The sequence below is a fragment of the Antedon bifida genome, chromosome 10, assembly GCF_963402885.1.
Source record: "Antedon bifida chromosome 10, ecAntBifi1.1, whole genome shotgun sequence".
NCBI classification, from domain to species: Eukaryota; Metazoa; Echinodermata; class Crinoidea; order Comatulida; family Antedonidae; genus Antedon; species Antedon bifida.
The window spans coordinates 8,181,977-8,188,912 of NC_136235.1; the positions used below are offsets into that span (position 1 = coordinate 8,181,977).

General features: G+C 36.5%; 1 long non-coding RNA gene across 1 annotated transcript; it reads right to left on the reverse strand.

Annotated features, from left to right (window-relative positions):
- Positions 1-1,868: 1,868 nt before the first annotated feature.
- LOC144853850 (uncharacterized) lies at positions 1,869-2,206 on the reverse strand. Its single transcript, XR_013614441.1, has 2 exons — positions 2,156-2,206; positions 1,869-1,971 (listed from the first exon to the last, which is right to left on the reverse strand). It is a non-coding gene; the product is annotated as an uncharacterized LOC144853850 (long non-coding RNA).
- Positions 2,207-6,936: the final 4,730 nt, after the last annotated feature.

Genomic DNA, 6,936 nt, shown 5'->3' on the forward strand with positions numbered 1-6,936 from the left:
ATGTCGAATACATTGTCCTAGGCCTTTTCTTACTAGGTGTATCCTCTTCGTGGTGAAGTTCCTGTTCACAGTGTTTTGCTGGTGGAATTAGATGCTGGCCAGCTATCCATGATGCTGTGTACTCAGTTTCAGGACAAAGCTTTGTGAGTAGCTTCGCCAGTTTGCCTGGATATTTATTGACAATGTTTCCAAAGAGATTGTCCTGCATATTCCTCTCTATGGAATTTGTAGTAGGGGTTGGCATAATAGCGAATTTCTTTGCCATACAGTATTCAACTGTTGCTATGGCATGTTTCATGGTTTTGTCAGTTATTGTTGTCAGGTTAGTAAAAGCCTTCCCGGTTGTTGTTTGGGTTAACTGACTTAGCCATAGGCGTTCGGGCATGGGTGTCAGTTGGGTGTCTATGTCTTGGGGCATTGACCACGCATTGAAGATGGCTTGATAAATCATTGCGAGGCGCGCAACTTGCCCTTGTGCTTTAGCCAGAACTCCCTTGTGGTCATCTGCCATTGTCATCTGCAGGTTTAACAAAATATAAATGTTATTTAAAAATACCGGCGTGAAGTTGGTTACTTATTCCAAATACACTACTGCCAGTTTACAACTTATTTTAATTCTAACATGTCACAATACATACACCATCATCATCATCACCAATTAACAAGCAAAAAAAAAAGTTTCTAAGGGTGAATGTTACAGATGTTCCCCAAACTGCTGAGTTCCTACAGCCCACTCATTTTCGAAGTTGGCAAAGGAATTTGTAATAGTATTTTTGGGCTGATTGCTGGTTTTTCCCCTTGGTATGCCCAGTTTCCAGTTGATCCCTAGTGTAACATAAACATTTTCAACAAATGTCAATTTGGAGAAGCAGGATCTACAGTATAATGGACAAACATTACCAGTCGAAGCCTGGCTAAGCGTTATGTTTAAGGTTTGGTGCTTAAGGCAGAACCTTGTTTGTTTTTAATTATCTTATCCTTGGGGTACGTCGTAAAATATTTAAGATTGACAACTGAGGCGGGTCTTGGTTGGGAATAATGTAGCAGTACATCCAATCATAAACATGCGGTGACTTGGTTCTTTCGACTTTAAAATGAAGTGCATACTATTTAACTTTAGAAAATTTAGGCTTATACATTTTTTATTACAAATATCGCGTTGAAAGTAATTTAATCCAACAATTGTTATTCAAGTGTAGGCTTGTACGGTGCTCATACACTTTAATAACATGGGTGTTCGAAAAACCCTTGAACCAGTATGTTATTTTGTTTTTTTACGCTTTGCTGGTCCTGACATTTGTCACCTCTGCAAAATCATGTAAAAGTATAAATGCTCGATGATACTCTTGATAAAACAAGCTGTATTTTCGTATGCCTATAGCATAGTAGTTTACGATACAGTATTGTTTTAATTGTTAATTTTATAACATATTTAATTCGGTCTTTATAATTTGCTAAAACACGCGCAGTGTTACAACCGCTAATGTAGAAAACGCCAGCTAATGTCGAAACAACCGTTAATGTAGAACAATCCACCGCTTATGTAGTAAAACCTCCAGCTTATGTAGAAACACCAACAGCTTATGTAGTAAATAAAAATCAACACCAGCTAATGTAGAAACAGTCAACAGCTTATGTAGTAACGAAAATTGTCTCCCAGCTTATGTAGTTACTATCGCCAGCTAATGTAGAAAATGTTATATATTTTACAAAAATGTCTATAATTCATGTGCAAGCATCGATCTTTACTTAGCTATCAGTCTTTCCACCTCTCGTAAGCGACCACCTCTCTTAACGACCACCTCTTTTAAGGGACCACGACCTCTTTCTCTCTATTAAAGGACCGCTTCTCATAATCGACTATCTCCCGTCACAACGACCTCTGGTAAGTGACCACCTCTATTGAACGTCCACCGTTTCTATTATTAAGGGACCACTGCTTATAATAGACCACCTCTCGTAAGTGATCACCTCCTCTCATAAGGAACCGCTTTTCATAATCGACCACCTCTCGTAAGCGACCACCTCTCTTAACGACCACACCTCTCGTAAGTGACCACCTCTTTTAAGGGACCACAACCTCTTTCTCTCTATTAAAGAACCGCTTCTCATAATCGACTATCTCCCGTCACAACGACCTCTGGTAAGTGACCACCTCTATTGAACGACCACCGTCTCTTTTAAGGGACCATTTATCATAATCGACCGCCTCTCGGAAGTGGTCAATGATAAGAAGCGGTCCCTTTCGAGAGATCATTGTGATGGAAGTTGGTCGATTATGAGAAGCAGTCCCTTAATAGAGGTGGTGGTCCTTTAAAAGAGGTCGTCACTTACGAGAGGTGGGGTCGTTAAGAGAGGTGGTCCTTTGAAAGAGTCGTCACTGACGATTATGAGAAGCGGTCCTTTAATAGAGAGAAAGAGGTCGTGGTCCCTTAAAATAAGTGGTCATTTACGAGAGGTGTGGTCCTTAAGAGAGGTGGTCGCTTACGAGAGGTGGTGGATTATGAGAAGTGGTCCCTTATGAGAGGAGGTGATCCCTTACGAGAGGTGGTCGATTATGAGAAGCGGTCCCTTAACAGAGATGGTTGCTTACGATGTGTGGTCGTTTTAGAAAGTTGGTTGCTTACGAGAGGTGGAAAGACTGATAGCTAAGTAAAGATCGATGCATTTGCACATAAATGAGACATTTTTGTAAAATATATAACATTTTCTACATTAGCTGGCGATAGTAACTACATAAGCTGGGAGGCAATTTTCGTTACTACATAAGCTGTTGACTGTTTCTACATTAGCTGGTGTTGATTTTTTATTTACTACATAAGCTGTTGGTGTTTCTACATAAGCTGGAGGTTTTACTACATAAGCGGTGGGTTGTTCTACATTAACGGTTGTTTCGACATTAGCTGGCGTTTTCTACATTAACGGTTGTAACACGCAGTACAGTGATGACGGCGATTAATTCGCATGTTTATACATTAGGAGCTTTTCTCTCAAACCTTGGAATTCCATGACACGAAACCTGGGGTCATGTATTCTCTACATTTAGCTTGTTCTGTATTTTTTCTCGAAATGAGTATGTACTAACTCCAAAGGAATTACTATAAGGCATGAATTACTTGTTTTTTTAGCTAAACAATAAAGAAACAATAATAACAATGACACATTTTTTTTTTTAAACGGAACGGGGACGGATTACGTCACTACACAAATAATGTGTGTACAAAAGGACAGCTGAGCTTTACGATACCTAAACTAGCGTCAAGTAAAAGTTTACTTGACGCACATGTATAAATGCTAAGTATATTAGCAATGTCCAAAACACAGTAAAGTAAAAATATTTGCAGAGAATTAAAAGGTAAAATATGTACATTAGGTGGTAAAGATCATCGATACTACAGTTTTGGATTGGGAATGGATTACGTCGATTGGAATAGTCGCATTACGGATGTAAGGCTAACACGACTATCATGGCTTACGAATGTGGCTTCCCATATCTTCTTCAGACTATAGTACCCTTTGATTGTGAGTGTTGATGCACTGAGTGACAAACAAAGCCGAACGAATACACATCTGTAGAGTGAGATGGGGGAAGTATATCCTCTGGGGCAATCCATGGATAATTTTGTTTCCATTTCTGGACATCAGTCTGTATTTCTGCCATCGAGGTTTGTCAGCAAATGTAGATTTACCTGTACAAAGCACAATAAAAAATGTTATTTAATATAGAATTATCAGAAATAAAATAAGAACACATGCTTACTCCGAATATATCCGTGCTATATAGTACTACAGAAATATGGAAATAAATTAATTGGGACAATTTTTTGGGCCAATAATTTGATTATAACAATTGCGACATAAGATGCAAGTGATGCGATCCTTTAGCTATTTGCCTCATCATATCTCTCCAAGGTAAACCTAAAATTGCATGATGATGATATTGACATCATTGTTATAAAAATTATGTTTATACCAACATGATCCTTATAATACCATATTTGTATCGTCGTAAACATACTATACTAGGCCTATTTAGTTAGAATTTTCAATAGATTTAATTAAAATTTTATTATTTTCAAGTTCACCAACCATTGCAAAACATTGGTTTTTTTAAAATATATCGTGAAATAGTTATTATTTATTTCTCTTTCCATAACGAACTGGTACTTACCACGTTTGTCAGGTTGCTTTTCCGCTAATTTTATGAGTGTCCATAGGGATTTTCCATCGACATACAATGTCACCAAAGAAATGAAATCCAATAAATTTAACTAGCGGCTACAGAAATCATCATATTAGCTTGCTTGAATATACATGACTTTAACTTCTCATCGGGTAGTCCCTCGTCATTTTTTAAACTCTTCACAGCTACATTCTGGTTACGATACTTGTACAATTTAACATTACCAAATGTTCCGTTTCTGATATTATGTTTTAGGTCAGTGAAGTGACTTAAATTAAATAAGTTTTGGGATATGTTGAAATGAGTTAGGGCATGCTTTCGCAAGACACTGTGTATAGCTTTCATTCTTAATTCTTTCTCCTGGTCTAGCTTAGCCTTTAAATCACTGTCGGTCAAACATGAACCGCTAAACAGTATCGACAAAAATATAGAAATGCTTATATGTGTTCATTTGCCAGTATTACTTTTCTTTTCTACGCCATATTCCAAGGAATTGAAACGATCCTCTAACTTCTAGGTATAACAACACCATTCCTTTTGATGCAAGGGATATTATCTATTGGCCATCTAAGATGCCCAGTGTGTTGCAGTGCCATGTTTAAAATAGTAGATTGATTAAGATTATATAAACTACATATCTTTAACTTTGAAATAATAGAAAACATATCGTATGCACCAATGTTAGAATAAATAATGTGGGAGTTGGATTCTCCGATTGTGAAGTGTTTGAGAATGGTACAATATTAAGAGCTGCCTTACTAATATTAAAGCAGTACTGTACCTATCCTGCTAATTATACCATGATTGGTTGGATAGCCTGGTGGTTGGTCACATGACATACATATTCCAAACGTGGGTGAGGTAAACAAATATTCATTGCTTTCCGATTTAAACGTTTGGATTTTACGTTGCTATATAATGTAACACTGGCCTGGACTGGCGAGATTTCTTATTATAGTATATTGTACATTTTTATTAAAAGTGGAATATAACAATTGACACAGAAGGAATAGTATAAGTATATTGTAATGCCCGCGGAAAATGGAATAGCCGAACACTCAACTACTACATTTCACGCTCAATAACAATCTAATCACTGATAGAAAGAGGCATTCTCAAGTTCTTGTGTTTACTGATGCATAGTGAATAGCCTTTCGGTGGTGGTGATTGCACCTAATATATCACAGTCAAATGATTACTCATGGTCAGCCTAATTAAAAAGACATAACTACTACCCGGGCTAGCCGGGGTACTAAAACCTAACGCTTAGCCAGGCTTCGACTGGTAATGTTTCAGTCATTTAATTTAACATATAGTATGTACGCCAAACCAAACACAGACTACTGCCAAAGGATTTTGTTACTTCAGTGGTATTCTTCTTGTCAATGCACAGTGAGAATATACACGCTGTGAGAGGATCTCCTGTAAGAAATGTGTAACTCTATATTAAGATAAAAAACATGCATACTGCAATTTTTTCCTCACAAATAGCTTGAATTACGTAACCATACAAAATAATTTTTTGCAAAGTACAGTACAAACAGTTAATAGTTCAAATTCCTGATAAAATATCCTGTCATCAAAATAAACAAGAAATATTTCTTACAAAAAACACTGCTCGACATTTTAAAATTAATCATTGTTCTTTCTTCAGATATATTTATGATTAATTATCAAAAAGATGTCCTTTAATCGCAAAAATACATACAAATCAAAGATAGTTGAACTTTAATGTGCTGTGTGTGTGTGTGACCCAGTGAGGTAAAGCCTTCAGCTATATAGTGTTTTCGGTAGCGCCCCACAGTTGACCGCTGAATACAATACACAAGAGCCGTTTCGTTACGATTATGATGATCAAAACATATTCCAATCTGGAATTTCGACAGCGAGAAATTCAACTTTTAACTTCTGAAAGAATTAAGCTTTGAAATTCGTAATGTACTAATAAGAATCAATTCCAAGCAGGTGGCTGCTCTCTGGTGGTAAGATTTGTTGCTCTGGTAGGTATCTGGTGGTGTTTAGTAGGACTGGGTAAAGACGTCTAATTTGCATTAAATCCAAAATGGCCATCAAAATTTAATAATAATAAGTGCTTTAAAGTTGCAGGGCTTCATTTGAAAAAGGTTATAATTTGATTATTACTGTTATTTTGCATAATAATTCTATAGCATACTTTGAATGGCCGCTAAATACGTATATTGATCATATTATCTCATGCTGTTTTTCTGGTATATTAGACTAATGTTTCCATACCTTTTCAAGTAGAAAGATATTTTGTGACTTCTTGATAGGTGGTACAAGCATGTTTAGAAGAATGGCCACCAGAATTCAATAATTGGTTATCCTCACTTAGTGGATTTAACCATTGTGATTGTCAGGATCTTTTTTTCACACTTCTGCTTTAGCCAGCTACGTCCCAAGGACTACTCATTCAGAATTCAGTTAAAGTTCTAGAGGCCAACATTTTTGGTAATTTGTAAACTAGGACAGGTCATGCTAAAATTACAAACCCCAAAGCACGTCTGGGAGAAGAGAGTCTATGACAAAATTTTCTGATAATGTAGACAGTAATCTGTACTAAAATCTTGTTCAATAAATAATGACTTTGTTCTTGCTGTCAACATAGGCAAGTATTATAATAATTCACTGTCAAATAATCAAAACATTATTTCTGGTATTTACAATGAGTCCCATTTGACTGTCAGTCTATGTCTATGTAGACCGATATTATAATACTGTAATTCGCTGTCAGA